The following is a 20,900-nucleotide window of genomic DNA, read 5'->3' on the forward strand; positions in this document are numbered from 1 at the left end:
GCATACTAGAGACCCAGTGCATGACATTCGTGCACCGGGGGGGGGGTGTCCCTCAGCCCAGCCTGTGACCTCTTACAGTACAGGACCCCTTGGTGGACATCCCCCGAGGGGTCCTTGGTGCTGCTGTGGAAGCGGGAGAGGCTCCTGCCACCACCGCTGCACTCACCAGCTGTGAACCTGGCTTCTCTATAGGACTAGAGGCCCAGTGCATGGATTAGTGCACCAATGGGGTCCCTCAGCCTGGCCTGCACCCTCTCACAATCTGGGACCCCTCGGGGGATGTCAGAGAGCCAGTTTTGGCCCGATACCTGCAGGCCAGGCTGAGGGACCCCACCAGTGCACAAATCCGTGCACTGGGCCTCTAGATAAGCAAGGTGAACACAGAGAGATTAAATAACTTCTGTAAGGTCACACAGAGAGTAATGGCAAAGTTGCTTCTTGAACCCAGGTGGTCTGACTTCAGAGCCTATTTTCCAACCACCATGCTGTACTCAATGAACTCTCCAAAGTTCATATTGGAGAAAACAGATTAAGAAGATGTGGAGACTTTTAAGAGATAACACGATTTTAGTGATGATAGAGTAAAAGGGACTGGAATTAGTCTCTCAAGTTAAACTAAAAATAACTAGGGAGGATTCTTGAAATAATAGTTTTCAGACATTAGAAAAGTAGCACAAAATAGTAATCTTTCAGAAAAGAGAAACAAATGAGATTGCTCCAGTTTACTGCCTTGATATACATTATATTTATTTTTTAAAGTTTATTTTCTTATTGCATTTATTGGGTTGAAATTATATAGGTTTCAAATATACAGTTCTACAATACATCATAAGTTTATTGTTTGTGTGTTCACCCCAAATCAAGTCTCTTTCCATCATCACTAAGCCCCTCTTTATCCTTTTCTACTTCCCCCAACCCACCCCCTTCCTTCTGGCAATGACCATACTGTTGTCCTCCATGAGTGTTTCACTCTTTTTCTTTGCTTAATCCCTTCATCCTTCTCACCCAGTTCCCAACTCCCTCCCCTCAGACAGCTGTCAGTCTGTTCTCCCTATACACAAGTCTGTTTCCATTTTGTTAGTTTATTTTGTTCATTAGATTCCACATATAAGTGAAATCAGATGGTACTTGTTTTTCTCTGTCTGGCTTATTTCACTTAGCAAAATACTCTCCAGGTCCATCCATGGTATAGCAAAAGGTAAGATTTCTTTTCTCTTTTTTTCTCTTATTTATGGCTGAGTAGCATTCCATTGGGTAAATGTATCACTACTTTTATATGCACTCATCTAGTGATGGGCACTTGGGCTGTTTCCAAATCTTGGCTATTGTAAACAATGCTACAATGAACATAAGGGTGCATATATTCTTTCAAATTAGTGTTTTGGGTTTTTTGGGATATATTTCCATAAGTGGGATTGCTGGATCATAAGGCAATTTCATTTTTAATTTTTTGAGGTAACTATACTGCTTTCCACAGTGGTTGCACCAATCCTCATTCCCACCAATAGTGCATGAGGATTTCCTTTTCTCCACATCCTCACCAACACTTGTTGTTTATTGGTTTATTGATGATAGCCATTCTGACAGGTGTGAGGTGATATCTTATGGTGATAATTAGTGATATTGAGCATCTTATATATCTTGGCTATCTGTATGTTCTCTTTGGAGAAGTGTCTATTCAGGTCCTTTGTCCATTTCTTAATTGGATTTTTTTTTGTGTGTTGAGTTTTATAAGTTCTTTATAAATTTTGGATATTAAGTCCTTATCAGATGTATTGGTAAATATGTTCTTTCATTCAGTGTGTTGTATTATTATTTTTTTGATGGTTTCCTTGGCTGTGCAGAAACTTTTTAATTTGATGTAGTCTCATTTGTTTATTTTTCTTTGGTTTCTCATGTCTGTAGAAATATATCAAAAATATTTCTATGAGAAATGCCCAGGATTTTACTGTCTATGTTTTCTTCTAGGATTTTTATGGTTTTGAGTCTAACATTTAAGTCTTTAATCCATTTTGACTTTATTCATGTGTATGGTGTAAGAAGGTGGTATAGTATTTTTTTTTAACGTATCTGTCCAATTTTTCCCAACACCATTTATTGAATAGACTATTTTTGCCTCATTATATGTTTTTGTCTCTTTTGTCAAATATTAATCGACTCTAAAGGCTTAGGTTTGCTTCTGGGCTCTCTATTCTGTTCCGTTAATCTATATGTCTGTTTTTATGCCAGTCTCATGCTATTTTGATGACTGTAGCCTTTTAGTATAGTTTGATATCAGGTAGCATGATTTCTCCAACTTTATCCTTCTTTCTAAAGATTGCTGTGGCTCTTTGGGATCTTTTGTGGTTCCATATACAGTTTTGGAAGATTTGCTTTAGTTCTGTGTAATATGCCATTGGTATTTTGATAGAAATTACATTGAATTTATAAAATGCTTTGGGTAGTATGGACGTTTTAATGATGTTAATTATTCCTATCCATGAACATGGTATATGCTTCCACTTATTGGTTACCATCTTCAATTTCATTCTTCAGTGTCTTATAATTTTCCAATTACAAGTCTTTTACATCCTCAGTTAAATTTATTCCTAGGTATTATATTTTTGAAGTAATTGTAAATAGGGTTGTTTTCTTAATTTCTCTTTCTGATAGTTCATTATTAGTGTGTAAAAATGGAACTACTTTCTGTATACTTATTTTGTATCCTGCTACTTTGCTGAATTCATTTATCAGTTCTAGTAGTGTTCTGGTGGAATTTTTAGGGTTCTCTATATACAGTATGATATCACCTGCAAATAATGACAGTTTTACTTCTTCCTATCTAATTTGAATGCCTTTTATATCTTCTTCTTATATGATAGTTATGGCTAGGACTTCCAGTACTATGTTGAATAAGATAGGTGAAAGCAGACATCTATGTCTTGTTCCCAGTCTTAAGGGAAACTTTTAGTTTTTGTTCATTGAGTATGATGTTGATTATGGGTTTGTCATGTATGGCCTTTATTACATTGAGTGATATTCCCTCTGTTTCTACTTTGCTGAGAGTTTTTATCATAAATGGATGCTGGATTTTATCAAACTCTTTTCTGCATATATTAATATGACCATGTGATTTTACCCTTTAATTTATTTATGTGGTATATCACGTTTATTGATTTGCAGATATTGTACCAACTTTGCATCCCCCATTTATAATATACTAGAGGCCCGATGCACTAAATTCATGCATGGGGGGAGGGGGTTGTCCATCAGCCCAGCCTGCACCTTCTCCAATCTGGGACCCCTTGGGGGATGTCCGACTGCCGGTTTAGGGCCAATCCCGCAATTGGCCCTAAAGCGGCAGTCGGACATCCCTCTCATAATCTGGGACTGCTGGCTCCTAACCGCTTGCCTGACTGCCTGCCTGATTTCCCCTAACCACTTCTGCCTGCCAGCCTGATCATCCCCTAACCGCTCCTCTGCCGGCCCGATTGATGCCTAACTGCTCCCCTGCTGGCCCGATCGCCACCAACGGCCCTCCCCTGCCGGCCCGGTCACCCCCAACCAGCTGGCCCGGTTGCCCCTAACTGCCCTCCCCTGCCAGCCCAATCGCCCCCAACTGCCCTTCCCCACCGGCCCGGTCGCCTCCAACTGCCCTCCCCTGCTGGCCTGGTTGCCCCTAACTGCCCTCCCCTGCCAGCCCTATCGCCCCCAACTGCCCTCCCTGCTGTCCGGTCGCCCCCAACTGCCTTCCCCTGCTGGCCCAGTCGCCCCTAACTACCCTCCCCTGCAGTCCCATTCACCCCCAACTGCCCTCCCCTGCCGGCCCGGTTGCCCCTAACTGCCCTCCCCTGCAGGTCCGTTCACCCCCAACTGCCCTCCCCTGCCAGTCCGATTACCCCCAGCTGCCTTCCCCTGCCATCCTGGTTGCCCCCAACTGCCCTCCCCTGCCAGCCCAGTTGCCCCTAACTTCCCTCCCCTGCTGGCCTGGTCGCCCCTAACTGCCCTCCCCTGCCAGCCTGGTCGCCCCTAACTGCCCTCCCCTGCCGGCCCGGTCCACCCCAACTGCCTTCCCCTGCTGGCCATTCGCATCCAACTGCCCCTCCCCTGCTGGTCTGATCGCCCACAACTGCCCTTCACTGCCAGCCATCTTGTGGTGGCTATCTTGTGATGGCCATCTTGTGATGACATGGGGCGGCCATCTTGTGGCAGCCATCTTGTGACAACATGGGGCGACCATCTTGTGATGATGAGAGGGCGGGACACCACCTGGGCTTTTGTTAGTATAGATTACATATGTTTCCTTTTCCCCCCATTAATCTTCCCCCAGCCACCCCACCCCCTGGCACATGCCCTCACTCCCCTAGTGTCTGTGTCCATTGGTTATGCATACAAGTCCTTTGGTTGATCTCTTACCAAGAAAGGGGAGAGAGAGATAGAAACTTCAATGATGAGAGAGAATCATTGATTGCTGCCTCCTGCATGCCCCACACAGGGGATGGAGCCACAACCTGGATATGTGCCCTGACTGGGAATCAAATCCTGACCTCTTGGTTCACAGGTCATTGTTCAACTACTGAGCCATGCTGGCTAGGGCTGTAGTGTCCTTTTTTGTTTCTTTCTATTGTCTTTTAGTCTTTGTTTTAAAGTCTATTTTGTCAGAGATAAGAATTTCTACTCCAGTCTTTTTTTTTCTATTTCCATTTGTAAGAAATATTTCTTTCCATCCATTTACTTTTAGTCTGTGTGTATCATTTGTTCTGAGGTGGACTCTTCTAGACAGCATATACATGGGTCTTGTTTTCTTATCCATTCAGCTACCCTATGTTTTTTTGATTGTAGCATTTACGCCATTTACATTTAAAGTAATTATTAATAAGTATGCATTTATTGCCATTTTATTCTTTTAACTATGTTTCTCTGTTTTGTTGTTGTTGTTGCTTGTTTGTTTTTTAAATCAGCCTTGCTGGGTAAAGTAGTTTTGGTTGTAGGTCCTTGCTTTTCATCACTTTGAATATTTCATGACAATCTTTTCTAACCTGAGATGTTTCTGTTGAGAAATTAGCTGATAGCCTTAGGGGAGTTCTCTTTTAGGTAATTAATTGTCTTTCTCTTGCAGCTTTTTAGATACTCTGTTTTTAACTTTTGGTATTTTAATTATGCTGTGTCTTGGTGTGGACCTCTTTGGGTTCATCTTGTTTGGGTCTCTCTGTACTTCCTGGATTTATGTGAATTTTTCCTTCACCATGTTAGGGAAGTTTTCAGTCTTTATTCAAATCAGTTCTTGATCCCTTGCTCTCTCTCTCCTTCTTCTGGTACCTGTACAATGTGGATGTTTTTATGTTTCTTATTGTTCCAAAGGTCCCTTTTTTCATTTGACTGCTCTGATTGGGTATTTTCTTCCATCTTGTCTTTCACATCACTAATCTGATTAACTGCTGCATCCCACCTACTGCTTATTCCTTCAAGTATATTCTTGATATCAGATACTGTATTCTTCATTTCCTTTTATATGTTTTCCTATACCCTTTCTCATGCTCTGGTAATTCTCACTAAGTTCCTTGAGCATCCTATAACCATTACTTTGAATTCTATATCTGAGAAATTGCTTGCCTCCATTTCATTTAGTTCTTTTTCTGGGTAGTTCCCCTTTCATTTGGGGCCTGTTTCTTTGTCTTCTCATTTTGGCTGCCTCTTCGTGTTTTTATGTATTAGAATCTATTAATTAGATAGATCTGCTATGACTCCCAGTCTTCATGGGGTGGCCTTATGTAGTAGGTGTTCTGTGGGATATAGTGGCAAGTCTCCTTGATCACCTGAGCAGGATGCTTTAGGGATGTCCCTTGTGTGGGTTATGGGGGACTAAGAAGTGTGAGACCTAAACCCCAAGCCTGGCTTATTATAATTGAGTCTTGATTGTTATTGCTTCATTCATGTATGGGATTGACCCTCAGGCTAGCTGACTGTGAAGCTCAACCCCCACCATGGTAGGTGAACTGCTGTGCAGGTGCTGACCACATGAAGCAGAATTTGCCTCAGCAGGGTTTGGTGCCTGCTGAGATATCCCTGTGGATATCTGTTTGTGAAGCTTATTGAGTCCTGCTCTGATTTTGTCTGAATCTGGTCACTAAGTGTGTTGGTTCTGGGTGTTTTGGGAGGGACTCTGGTGCAGGCCAATGTTAAACACTGTCTGTGCCTGGCCTTTGGTATTCTGCTTGGAACTACAAACAATTCACAGTTTGTGGTTGCCTCTGCTGGGCTTCAGTGTGTGCAGGAAAGACCAAGCTATGCACCAAGGCTGGCTTTTTCCAGCACTGACCCAGGGGCAGGTCAGCAAAAGTCCTAAGGCTACCCTAAGATCTGCCTCCACCTGCCTTCACCTGCTGGCTGCTTGTTAGGCTCAGTCACTGAAACAGCCTCTGGCAGAATTGGGAAGATGGGGTTAGTGTTTCTCCCATTAGGGGAACTTGCTGGTCAGACTTCAAAGAAGGTGGTGAGTGTAATCCCTGCCCCAGAGCCACACTACTCTGACCCAGATTTTTCCCCAACCCCGGCAGGGTGGAGCCACTAGGAGTTGAGCATGTGGGGTCTGCTGGGAGCTGCGAGGGTGGTTCTATTGGAACTCTTGTGAAAGGGAAGTGCCAGTCAGGGTCACAGGAAAATGGGAGGAAGGGCCTTGCCCCAAAGCCAGAAAACTCAGTCACTCATCCCTCCCCACCCCCCGCAACCAGACTGCCAGATCTCTATACCCTGGTCAAGGCAGCTGACTTCTCAACAGGGCCTAAACACCACAGAATGGAGTGAGAGGGAGTCCAGAGGGTGGGGCAATTGCTTTACCCCAGGCTGATGCTGCATGGAGGGGCGTGGTCCACCCAAGTAAGATGGCGCCTGCAATATGGAAGAATGACTCAGCACAGGGATCTAGTTCGCTGTCCCTCCAGCCCCCTCCCCAGAGCCACAAACTTCAGACTCTTCTCCCATGACTCTAGTCCACTTTTCCTCCCTCCACTGGAGCTCTGGGTGAGTGGCTGTGAATGGAAGTTTGTGCATTGACCCTTTAAGAGGGTGTCTGTGTCTCTAGTGGACTCCAACTCTCCCTGGTGGACAGAAACCCTGCTGCTTTTCACCACCGAATGTTATGTGGGCACCTCTTCCCAGCTCTGGTGCTCTGGGATGGGGAGCCAGGCTTGGGGTTTAGGTCTCACGCTTCCTAGGGGGAATGCCCTGCAGCTGAGCGATCCCTTTGGAACCTTAGCTGCCACCTGTGGGAGGAGAGCCAGACCTTTTCACATCTCTGTCCTTGCTACCAGTCGTGATATGCCTTCGTCTATAAATCCTTGATTGTAAGACTCTTCTTCAGCTAGTCTGCAGTTGGTTATTCAGGATGATTGTTCTTTAATTTAGTTGTAATTCCAATTTGGTCCTGGGAGGAGGTTGTTGTAGCTTCCACTTACTCTACTGCCATCTTGAAAATCCCCTGTATTATTATATTATCAGTGATGCAATAGAGCCTATCTCTCTCTCTCTCTCAGAGTTCAGAGTTTGTAGATGCTATAGCTACTAGAAATCACAGGGTAAGGTCCTAGATAGGATAGAACTACAGAGAGACAGCTCCAAAGATCTGCAGAGTTTTCAGTGAATGTATGTGAGAAAACTGCCTGCTGCCAGGGAAAGACACGTCGAAAAATCAGGTGGAATCATTCCTGGATCTCAATAGTTCATTTTTCTGCCACCCAGAGTGAAAAGACCTCTTGACATACAGGATATCAATTGGGGTTCTCAGAAGACATTGCCTAAGTTGTGTAGAAAAATTAGTCCTTAAACTAAAGACTCTTCTTTTCTTGCGTACCAAAGCTTAAAAGCAAGCCATGGAAAGATCAAGTTGTTTCCAGGTAACTTTATTGCATCCAATACAAAGCCCAAAAATATTTACAGGAATATAAAAAACTCCAGCCCCAACAAATTAAAATTACATTATCTGGCCTTCAATCAGAAATTACCAGGCATTCAAAGAATCAAAAAACAAAACAAAACAAAACAAAACATGACCCATAATGAGAAGATAAATTTTCTGTAGAAAAAGACCCAGAAATAACACAAATGCACCTCCCCCATTCATATGTTGAAGTTGTAGCCCCCAGTGTGATAGTATTTGTACATGGGGCCTTTGGTAATTTGGTAGTTAGGTTTAGATAGGATTATGAGGGTGAGCCCCTTATGATGGGATTAATGGCTTTATAAGAAGACAAAGAAAGAGTCCTGGCCAGGTGGCTCAGTTGGTTGGAGCATTGTCCTGTACACCAAAGGTGGTAGATTTCATTCTATCTAGGTTTCATGTTTGATACCTGGTTGGGGTGTGTACAGAAGGCAACCTATGGATGTTTCTCTTTCACATGGATGTTTTTCTCTCTCCCTTTCTTTCTCTCTAAAATCAACAAAACATAGCCCGGTGAGGATTAAAAAAAAAAAAGTTAGAGAGGAATTGCTCTCGACCATGTGAAGACAGAGTGAGAAGGTGGCTGTTTGCAAGCTAGGAAGAGGGTGCTCATTAGGAATTTAATTGGCTGGCAGCTAGATCTTGGACTTCTAGTCTTCAGAGCTGTGAGGAATAAATATCTGTTATTTAAGCTATGCAGTCTATAGTATTTTGTAACAGCAGCCTCAGCCAACTAATGCAAGGACATTTAAATAGATATCATAAATATACTCCATATGTTCAAGTAGGTAGAGAAAACATGAGTATGATAGAGACACGTGGAAAATATAAAATAACCCAAATAAAATATTTATTTATTTATTTATTATATTTATTGATTTTAATCCTCACCCGAGGATATTTTTCCATTGATTTTTAGAGAGAGTGGAAGAGAGAGGGAAAGACAAAGAGAAATATTGTTATGAGAGAAACACATGGATTGGTTGTCACCTGCATGTGCCCTGACCAGGGCCCTGGCTGGGGAGGAGCCTGCAACCGAGGTATGTGCCCTGGACTGAAATTGAGCCCAGGACCCTTTGGTCCATAGGCCAACACTCTATCCACTGAGCCAAATGGGCTAAGGCCCTAATATGTCTTTTGCCTCAAGCTGCATTTAAGATCTTTTCTGTAACACTGATGTTAAGCAATTGACTATGATGTACTCTGGTATAATTTTCATTTTTCCTCTAATTGGATCTTGTTAAAAGCTTTCAAATCTATAGTATTATAGTTTTCACCAAATTTGGACATTTTACTTTTTTTTTCTATATCCTCTCTCACTTTTCTGTTACTACAACTACAAATATGATAAACTACTTGCTATTGTCCCACAACCCACTGATGCTCTGTTAATTTTTAATTTACAGGAGGCAACCAATCGTGTTTCTATCACATCAATGTTTCTCTCTGTTTTTCCCTCTCTCTTCCACTCTCTCTAAAATCAATGGAAAAATACCCTTGAGTGAGGATAAAAAACCCCACACAAACAAAAGCCACATTAGGTACAGAAGAACAAAGGTAACAGTGCAAGTCAGAAGACAACGGACAGCATTTTTAAAGCATGGAAAGGAAAACAATCAACAGTTATATACCCAGCAAAAATACCTTTAAAAAAAAGAGATGAAATAAAGACTTTTTCAGACATACAAAAGCTGAGAGAATTTATCACCAGCTGACCACCATTACAGGAAATGTTAAATGAAATCCTTCAGGCAGAAGGAAAATAATACCAGATGAAAACCTGGATCAACACAAAGGAATGAAGATCATCAGGAAAGGCAAATGTGAATGTAAATACAAAAAGCTTATTGTTTTTAAAAATGTCTTTAAATGAACTGTTTAAAGCAAATAGGAAAGCAATATTGTGGAGTATTGCAGAAATAAAATATATGACAATCTTAGCACGAAGATCAGGAGGTGGTAAAGCGAAGTATGCTGTCATCATGTTATCGTATTGTATATGAAATGGTATAAAAATTTAAAGGTAGAGTGTGATAAGGTAAAGAAGTATATTATAAACCCTAATGAAAACCCTAAAGAAACAAAATAAAGCAGTACAGCTTATAGCCCAAATAAAGGAGATAAAATGGAATCATAAAAATAGCTAATCCAAAAGAAAGTAAAAATGAGGAAAAGGGAAGAAAGAATAGATTGGAAAAACAGGAAACAGCATGATCATATATTGAAACCCAACCATTTTAATGTAAATGGTCTAAACTCTAGCAGAAAAAGGCAGATTTTGTCAGGTTGGATAACAAAGCAAGATACAACTTTGTGCTGGATATAAGTAACTCACTTTATTTAAAAAAATAAAAAATATTTTTATTGATTTCAGAGAGGAAGGGGAAGGGAAAGAGAGAGATAGAAACATCAATGATGAGAGAGAATCATTGATTGGCTGCCTCCTACACACCCCACACTGGGGATTGAGCCTGCAACCTGGGCATATGCCCTGACCAGGAATCAAACCATGACCTCCTGGCCCATAGGTCAGCAGCGCTCAACCACTGAGCCATGCTGGCTGGGCTAAGTAACTCACTTTAAATATAAAAACACAGATTAAAAGTAAAAGGTTTGGAAAAAAATGTAGCATGCAAACATTAATCTAAAGAAAGTTGAAGTGATTTGTCCAGGACAGTCACACATCATTTGATAGCCTTATCAAAATGCTACATCTCATGACACTCCCCTGAGAATGTTAGTTCCCAGAAGACTGGCATGTCCTGTCCTTCTTTGTGGCTTCCACTCTGTTTTGATAGTGTTTTGTACACAGTGGTGCTTAGTAAATAGATGCTTCTTAGTTGAAAGCATGATGTTTCCTAAACTGAATTATAGATGAGAACGACTCACTTTCTTAGTATTGTGGAAAGATGTGTTCAGTAAGTGGTAGATCTTATTACAATTTCCACTTATTAAACTTTTTGGAGTTTTCTTTGAGCATAAAGTTGTTCTACTGGCATGTTTGTCACTTCTTGGGTCTGGGAAAACTTTTGAGGTGGAACATAAATTCTTGGGGCAAAGTGCATAAAAGCCAAGTAATAGCAGCTTAAACAGGATTGAAGTGTATTTCTCTGTCAATTAAATCAGAGCTGATGATCAGAGCTCTGGGAAGTCATCAGAGATCCAGCCTCATTCTTGTTTTTCCACCATACTTAGGTCTTCCCCTTGTCCAGATGTTTCCCTTTGGCTTCTACCGTATCCACTATTCCTCCAACAAGCAGGGATGAGGGGAGGAGAAATGGAAGCCATGACCAGAAAGTTTCACGCATCACTTCTGTGCAGATTATTTTGGCCAGAGCTGTTACTTTGCCACAGCTAGCTGGGCATGAAGTCTTATCTTGGAAGAACAGAATTCACTTGTGTGGGTGACTAGCAGTCCTAGTCACAGGGAAGGATCTGAGTATTACAGGAGTTTTAGCCTTATGAACGACTAATGTTCAAAAAGTTCATGATATTGTAATGTCATCTGATCTTTCACTTCTTGCCTCAATTCAGGAATTGACAGAGAGGGGAGAACTGAGGGATATGGCTGAAGGGCAGGCTCAGGCTTCTACCAGTCACTGGTCCACCCACTTCTCTTTTAGGGTGGGAATGATCTTCTCTAAAGTTACATTGTGGTGGTTAATACTTCCTTCAAAATAACACAAAATGTTTCCATGGAAGGTCAATATGCAAGAATGGAACCTTTGATAAGAAAAACTGCTACAAGAGACATCTGAGGAAGGCTGGCAGGAAATGTGTTATCATTGAATAACTTAGTGTAGTCTTTGCTGAGGACTTTATAATGCTGTTTAAAAAATCAATTTTGAACAGTTTTGGGAAGCAGCTGATTTTAATTTTCACTTTTTCAAGGGAAAGACTCCGTGTCATTTGTGTAGCTCTGCTCGAGTAAATTTGTGGCACAGATCAATCCTGGAAATGCAAATTATGGGTTTGCCATCCATATCTTTGCCTATTTGGTCACATTACTTTGGTAGAAAATGAGAAATGATCTAAAGAAAAGGAGGGAAATGTAAGAGCTCTCCTTCCCAAACCTTGTGTTAATGGAACGGACACTTCTCTGTGGATTGTCCTGTGGTGGCCCTGCTTCATGGGGCGCTGGACAACCTCCTCGCAGAGCTACGCTTGGTGCTCTTTATGTTTTACACTGGGTGCAGAAGTGTTGCTTAGCAACGGTGATTCTTCCAGCTCTCACAACTGCTGCAGCTACAGAACTGACAATAGAGTGGAGTTTGAGAGTGAGATCCTCGTTTTTCAGCTTCTTCACGGTGGGGAGGGGGAATAAAGAAAGAAAAGGCAAATAGGATGAAAGAATCACAGTCAACAGCCCAGTGCAGAAAAGCATTGGCTGATGTTGGAGAATGATCAGGGACCGCACTTCCTGTACATGATTAATAAATGTTGGCCGAGAGAATTTAAAGGGGGTAATCATAGTAGCAGAGGTTAGAGAAAGTGAAGAGGCAATAGAAGAAGATGGCCGGGCAATCTGAAATGGAGGTTTCTGACTGATTGGGTGTCTAGAGCATGTTCATCCTCTCTTTGTTTTGGGGTATTGTTTCTTCCTTTCTTTCTTTTTTTGTTCCAATTTATTGGGAAAGTTTTTGAAGGGAAAAGAAAGGATTAAGGGAGGCTTGATCCCCTGCCCCCAACTCTCTTTATTGGTAACTCTAATGGGGTAAGCAGCTTCTTATTGAGTTGTGTTTAAAAAGATGTTCAGGACAGCGAATTCCAGTGATGATCTTGGGTTTGCGTCTTGTACAATAGAGCAGGGCAGCACTGGCCACGTGGAAATGATCCGCAGCATTTGAGGTAATTTTAATGTTAGAAATGCCCTCATTTTCTGGTTTATATTCTTTCTTGCACTTCCATCATTTCATGGAGGTAAAATGGAGGAGCATGTGCTGACCACTCATATGAGATGTTTCAAACCTGAGAGATTACAATCTTTCATATCAAACACAGTTACAGCCCTTTGTAGAGCAGTTTTCTGAAGTGAATCAGATGAGTTTTTTCCAGAGCCGAAGGAATTCAGAGGATGAAATAAATAAAAGCAGAGAGGAAATTGAAAGGGGTGTGTGTGTGTGGGGGAAACATATGTTTTCAGATGATATTTTAAAATAGATGGGAGAGTTGATGAGACAGAGATATGAAAACTGACTCCAGATGGCAGGAATAGCAATGGCAGGCTAGTGTGAAGGGACAGAGTGCAGGCTGGCACAGGCTGGGAAGGGGTGCAGGGTAGAAGAAGGAAGAAGGCCTTAATGTGGATGGGTGGGGGTACTAAGAGCACTGGAATTTACATAGAAAGAAATAGAATTATTGAATTCATACCTTTCCTTTTAGTTAAATGATTTGCTCAGTAGGTTCATGTCTTGTAATAGACCTTCTTTATATGTTTATGAAAAAGGCAAGCTTGTTTCCCTTTGACTTTCTTGCTAAGGCTGTGGCAGTAGGCAGTCAGATCATCTCAGGTGAGAGGCCATGGAGGAAGTGGGCTGGAGGGGACTCTATCAAATTTTGTTTTTTTTCTATATACATTCAAATTATGATGACACACATTGAAGAATATTTATGCTTTTCTGTAACAGTCTTGTAGAACCCTAAATTACCTGAGTTCATTTTCATGGAATGATTGCAGGGGAGGAATTATTGAAAAAGAGGAAATTGAGAACCAAGAAATTATTCCGGTTCTAGCATTAAGATGGGCAGAGTGACTTCTCTTTACTAAGAGGGATAGAAAAGCCCAAACACCTTCCCTGTGGTTGGGTTGCATAATAATTATGTAACATCAACGGTTTCCTTACTCTGGATTTAGTGCTGTGTTTTCATTCAGTGAGCATGTATTGACTGCTTACTCTGTGCCAGGAAAAGTTCTAGGGCTGCAAAGAGGGAAAAGCCCTGCCTTGTTATTTTGTGTGAATGCATGCAAGTGTCTCCTTTCGTTTCTGTACTCATGTGTGTTCTGTAATGTTATTACCTGAGAGAGGCCTACAAATTGAGTCTGATCACTGTCATAAATCCATACCCACACCATGTTTTTGTCTCTTTTCAACTGACCTATCATTACTGACTTCTGACTTCTGCCTCTTCCAACACAGTTTACGCTTAAATAATTGTTGATATCAGCACTTAGTCACTGGGATTACAGAAAAAAAATCTCAGAAGGAGATTTTCATAAGTGTTCATTTTATGTAGGGCCTTGAGATAAAATGACAATGCCTGTCTAGTCCATTAAATACGGAAAATAATTTGTCTGCAGAGGTGACTTCCCTTGTGTCATTAGAGTCTTTTTCATGGAGTTTTGACTATTACATCAATAAAACAGTCCAATGTCTTCATTTATTATGTGGTTCCTGTCAAGTTTCAGAGAAATGCCAATAATTTCAGTTGTGATTCAAGTAGGTGTTTTGGGTGCTCTGCATTCCACTTTCATCAGAGATTGACTCAGCCTTATCTCTTCTGCTTGAACTGTTTCATTTGTTGTTCTTGCTTGCCATGCACACCTGTTTGTAAATCTTTTGTTAGTAGTGATGTCACCAGAATAGGCAGAATCCAACGCCTGGCACTATGTAAAATGACTAGTTTAGGCAATGCTGAAATGGAGGCCGGCCTAGAGCTATAGGGAACAGAAGGAACACACTGTATTATGAGTTCATTTTATTTGCTAAGAGGCAACACAAAGATATTGTAAATTTTATTTGTAAACAGCAAAGACTTGGCAGTGTGTGGGCAAAAGTTTCCAAAGTAGTGGTATCTGGAAGTTAAAACTCCTACAAGTCTATGTAAATGACATATAAGCTGAGAGATATTACCTTTTTGTTTTTAAGGACAGTGATTAATGAGGGTAAAGTAACCAATGAAATAGATGGGCCCAGAGAGAGGATAAAAGTAAGACAAGTTAAGGAAAGACTGATGTGATGAAACCAACATAAATATCTGTTGAAAATATACACTGAAAATCAAGTAGCTCTAAAAGTTTGCATAAATATTCTGGTCTTTACAGACCCTTTAAGAATCTTTAAACAACTTTTTCAGGGTAATGGAAGATTGTCCTCAACCAAGTTTTTGTTTTGTTTTGTTTTTTGTTGATTTCTGTGGGGATGTGGGTGGGGGGAGGGAATGTTTTATAATACAAATAATGTCATGCCCAGGATGAGCTAAAAGAATTAGCTGATTAAGGGTCAGGATAGGGAGGAAAAAGCTAAGGTAGGTGGAGGGTAGGTCAAGAAGAGTCTCAGAATTTCAAGCCCAAAGTAGATTTTATTTCTTTCTTTCAGTCAGAATCTTTTTTGTTTTCTTAGCCAAAGTCTTAATATTAACAACAGGGTCATTTTGACATACACATTTCTCTTTGGAGGAAAAGAAATTGAGGTGTCTATGGGTTCCATCCTATTTAAAGCAAAAAGCATAGCATCACTGTTATGTTTAAAGTTACATTTAGAATGTTAGAGCCAGAAGATAATGTGGTCTAACTTCTTCATTGTACTGATGAGGAAGCTGTCCCCTATGAGGTTAAATGATTTATCCAATCTGGGTAGTGGGTTAGTGGAGACAAGAATCCAGGTTTTCTTACATTCCAGTTCTTGCCTCTTTTTTAGAGCGCCGTGATGACTGGCCCGGGAAGAAAGCATGAGAAAGCTAAATCCGAGTCTTCCCTGTCATTTTCTCAAAAAGTTGACATCGATAGGTTACTTCTGATTGAGATGAAATGAAGCTAACCAGTGACCAAGAAGCAAACACCATTAGGATATCCTTCAGTCTTTGAGCACAGCATGTTCTAAATTCAATTTGAGGGGAATTAATATTGTAAATGTTCAAGATTTAAGAAAAGATTGCCATTTTGATTCAAGTCATATTTCTCATACTTTATGATTCAGACGTTACATACTTATGTTATGCTCTAAACAATCTGATTTGCTTCAAAATAGTTAATTTAAATAGCACTTTAATGGTTTGATTTTAAATGTAGAATTATGCTTATATTGTAGATTAATACCCTTAACTCAGTATCTTCCAGAAGTTCATTGATTTAGAATTTAAAAAATTTCTGCGTCTAGAGGAACTTGTAGTTGGCTTTGACCATCTATCCTCCTTACCAGTTTCTTTCACTCCAACTTTGACCCCCCTATTGCTCATTTTACCTGCTTTTCTTGGGCTAGATTTTCCTGAACTGAATCCATATCTGGCCACATGTCTCCACATTTTTCCGCCCATGCGTTAACTCTGCTGTGTAGAACATTTGTAAGACATCTTTTATGGCAGGGTTTCTGAAACTTTAGTGGACCTAGGAATAATCTAGGGAGCTTGTTCTTGGACTCAACTTCATAGATTCTAATACTATAGTTGGTCTGAGACAAGGCCTGGGAAACTGTATTTTAAATAAACACTCCCATTGACTTTGATGAAGGTGTCTATGAACTACAATGCTTAATAGTGCCAGATAATATAAATCGTAGGGACACTTGCTCTTTGGATCCCTTTATCTAACTAGAGGGAGCTTTTTCTGTGCTATTGCAGCCACTGGTTCTATCTTTGGGCCCTATATATTTTTTTCTTCAGCAGTTAAGAATAGCTGATGGGGCCCAGCCAGCGTGGCTCAGTGGTTGTGCATCGACCTATGAACCAGGAGGTCATGGTTTGATTCCCCATCAGGGCACATGCCTAGGTTGTGGGCTCGATCCCTACTAGGGGGCATGCAGAAGGCAGCCAATCAATGAGTCTCTCTCATCATTGATGTTTCTCTCTCCCCCTCTCCCTTCCTCTCTGAAATCAATAAAAATACACTTGAAAAAAAGAATAGTTGATGGAGAAAAATCCTAGTCTCTCCTACAGTATCATTATCTTCCAGTTGATGAATCTGGTTCAGTGGTATGAGTCTTGGGAGACAAGAGGTGACCTTATTTTGTCATCTGATGTTAACAGGGACTTATAAAACACATGCTACCTCCAAAGAGTGACATTTGAGAACAGACAGGTTTTAAACAGTGGCTGATTGCAGGCCTTCTTCAGACTCTTAAGAACTTGTAAGAACAAATTAAATTGAGTAGTGGTGCCTAAAGTGCCAAACCACAGATAAATAGAATTTTCTAAGGAAAGGTTGGAATGGAAAATAGGCTTTCACAAAGATGACAAAATGTTTCCTGGTTCCAAGAAAAAAAATTACCTCCGTACAAAAGAAGGTCAGTGAAAACTTTGGTGTGATTCATGGAGTATGAATAACACATGCAGTGAAGGCTTAGGAAACCAGTCTAGGACTTAAAAAAAAAAGATTTTCACAAGAAGTGTAGTGATTTGTGTATGAAGCAGTAGGTTTTTCAGGATAAAATATTTTTCTACTCTTCTTGTGGGTGAACTGTGATATATTTGATCAAGATAGAGATTTATGGATGGAGGAGCCAAAGAGGCCCTGCATATCTCCTACCAGCTCTCTTTAATCTTGAAGGAAGCGCTTAAAACATTTTGACCACATCTAGTTACACACTCTTCTGTTTCAGCTTGTTGGCAAGAGTGGCAATCTTGAAATGTTACTCCATTATCATGGGCTTAGCAGGCTGCATAAATACTGACAAGAGTTTTTTCACTGCTGGTGGAGGGGCTGATGAACTTGGCTAGTACCTAGTTCTTTGGAAAGCTCTGTGTGGTGGGAGGAGGAGACAGAAGCAAACCAAGAGAGACTAGAGGCCACCATTTCCTGCTCATTACTTTCATTCCCACCTATAGAATGTTGTCCAACTCATGATCCTCTAACAAAATGCCTTGAACATGCTGGGCCAGTAGACCCTCGCACCACCATGCTTAACTTTGCCAAATACTTCTCCTCTGAGTCACCAAGGTAGACACAGCCAGGTAAAAAGAGACCAAATCTTTAAGAATCTTCATTTGCCTGTGTTAAAATGAAAAATGGAATGACTTGACCTGCTTTTATTTTATTTATTTATTTTTTAAAATCTTTATTGTTGAAAGTATTACATAAGTCTTCCCCCCCAACCCTATTAACCCTTTCCAGTCTGCTCCTGTCAACACCCCCTCCCCAGGCCCTTTTGACCTGATTTTAAATAAATAGAAATTAAAAAAAAATTCTTTCCTCTTTTTCCTTCCATTTGGAAGGTGCACACAAAGCTGAGAGAGAAAAAAGTATAAAGATTGAAAAAGGCAATCTATATTCTCTCATTCTCTTGTCATAAATATTGCCTAGATCAGAGAGAATATACTGTGAGTCCACTTTGGACCCTGTCCATATGGGCTAGTTACTGTAAGTTTCAGAAAGACTTTGTTGTAATATAATTTCACTAGTTGCTTGGCACGGGTCCCTGATGGACAGGCCAGGAAAACCGGTAACAGAAGCTGGTGAAAAGGCAGAGGCTTTTAATGTCTTATTCAATTCACTCTTCATGAGCGATATCAGATGTGAAGGGGCTGGAACAGTTCCCAGTTTTGATGAAAATAAAGAGAGTCAAAATATAAAAAGAGTTAAAAAGTGCTTTGAAGAATGGGAACTATTTGTGTTAGTCAGGCACGTTGGGTACTATTGAAGGACCTGGCGGCTGCCATTGTCCTGGCGAGTCATTATTATTATTATTTTTGAACTATGGAGATAAAGAGAAGTCACTGAGAATTAAAATATGTTAAGTATTGTGACTAGTTAAAAAAATACAGAGCCAAATAGATTGACCAGTAGATGTTATAGACAAGTTAGCCTAACATCAAATACATGAAGAGATATCAGAATACATTGTCAAATAATTTACTATCATTTCTAGAGGAACCTAGCTACTAACAGAGTTTTACGTAAACTAAATCACATTAGGCTAATTTAACTGCCTTGTATATATGAATGAAAGGACAATAACTTTGTTCAACTTAACTTTAGTAAGCTGGTACTTTTGACTATATGAATGAATGAGTGAATGAATGAATGTCACATCCATAGATCACTTATCATCGTTTCAACAGGCAATGGAGTGATAGCACATAGGAACCAATTCTGCTTAATATATCTGTAGGTAAATTGATTTAGAACTAGGGAACATGATATCAACTTTGCAGATTTCATGGATTTACTGATACTCTGTAAAACATGAGAGAATTCAGATGGATCTTAACAAATTGGAAAAAATGACACAATAGAGGATTAAATTAATTATGGATAAATTATTATTAGTAAATATAAGGTGAAGAAAAAACTATCTTATGGTAGCAATCTAAGCATGACATACTGAAGAATCTCAGTGGAGAGATAGAGAGAACATGATTGAATTGGGGGAAATTTTAGAGGAAAACTTTAAGGCACCCAGTAGCTAACTGTATAAAGAAATGAACTGTATTTATGTTTTATATGAACACTGTATTTGGTAGGCTGCCTAATTGTCTTATACAGTATTCCTTTGCAGGAGAAAAACATAAGACCAAGCTAGGATCCTTGATCCCTTTATTCTTTCTTTTATTTATTGAAATGTCACAATCACATTAAAAATTCTCAAGACATTTTTGAGGGAAATAAGTATCTAAGTTCAAATGTTCAAATAGGAAAATGTTATAACAGACATTATAAAGGCCATTCACCTCAGCCCAACCACAATAGAATTGCACTTGTAGACATTGAAAGTCTTCTTAGCCAATTGTGGGATACTACATTGTTTCCTTGCTTCCGGTCAGGGACTGTTTTAGTACGCCCAGAAAGCGAGGCTGGAGGCTGGGGACCCAGGCAGTGGTGGCAGGAAGGGAAATATGTGAACAATCTGAGAGATTCAGGAGGTGGAGTTGACCTGGGGTTGTGGAGGAGAGGGAAGAATCAAAGTTGTGCCAGGGTTCTAGTTTGGATGAATGGTTGGATGGTGGTGAGACACTGGGATGGAAATATAGTCTTTGTGTGGAGGTGAGTGATGAACCTGATTTTTGCCATGTTGAGTGTGAAGTCTCTGCAGACATCTAAGTGGATCTGTGTGCTAGCCATTTGGATATGTATATCTAAAGTTAGGTAGAGAAATGTATTTAGAATGAGCAGCAGGAAGTGAACAGCAGGGACCAGCAACCAGTAGCTGTGAATTCTGAGTCAAGTGGGAAATGGCTGCTGGCAAAGCTGGGTGGGGGCAGGGAGGCTGCTCAACTCTCTAATTCCTAAAAGCTCGAATTTGGCTCCAGGGGTCAGTGTAGCACAGGTCAGTGAGGTGGGTGAAGACTAGAACAAAAGTGTTGTGTGACTAATTCATTCATTGTAAAAATACATTCTTGAAGCTTCCAGTCAAGATGGCAGAGTAAAAAAAAAAAAAAAAAAAGATGGCAGAGGAGGTAAATGCTGTACTCAGTCTAGCTGAATAGAAATCCTATAACAAAGGCTATAAAGAAACCACATCAAGACTTGCAGGAGGGGCAGAGGCACAGGACAGGCAGGTCCCACATGTAGGAGGGATGTCTCAGCTGTGGAGGTCCCCCATGAGGAGAAGGTGTCTCAGTTCCATACCAGGCTCCCCATGCTGGGAAGAGAAGTCCCCATAACTTCTGGCTATGAAAACCAGTGGTGATTGTGGCTGAGTGACATGGAGGGCTGCTGGAGTCCCAGGCATTTCTCTGAAAGGGCCGGCATACGGACTTAGACTTGCTCTCTCTGAGTTCCAGCGCTGGGACAGCCAGAGACATATGGGAGGAACTGTATTGTCTGCTTCAGGGCAATAACTGGAAGGGCAGCTTTCTCCAAGACACAAGTGCTGGCAAAGGCCATTGTTACTTTGCTAATCCCTCATCCCATATTTGAGTTTCCATCAACTTGGCTAACACTGTTTGCTACACTCTGTTCCCGACCCTCAACTTGTGGGCCCACCAAGCTGCTTCCAGTGGCATTTCCATAAAAATGGCCTGTTTTGGCTTATGGGGTGGAACTTGCTAAAATGTCTCAAAGGTTCACAAACCCCAAACAAGCAGCATCTGGCCTTGGTGTGTCCCGCATCTT

The 20,900-nt window shown here is 40.8% G+C and overlaps 1 protein-coding gene across 1 annotated transcript in view; it reads left to right on the plus strand.

Moving 5' to 3' along the window:
• The window catches only part of NEBL (nebulette), a 396,867-nt gene that overhangs the window by 51,938 nt on the left and 324,029 nt on the right, over positions 1 to 20,900 (plus strand). The window lies entirely within an intron of this gene.

This window comes from Plecotus auritus (genome assembly GCF_963455305.1).
Source record: "Plecotus auritus genome assembly, chromosome: 1".
Lineage (NCBI taxonomy): Eukaryota > Metazoa > Chordata > Mammalia > Chiroptera > Vespertilionidae > Plecotus > Plecotus auritus.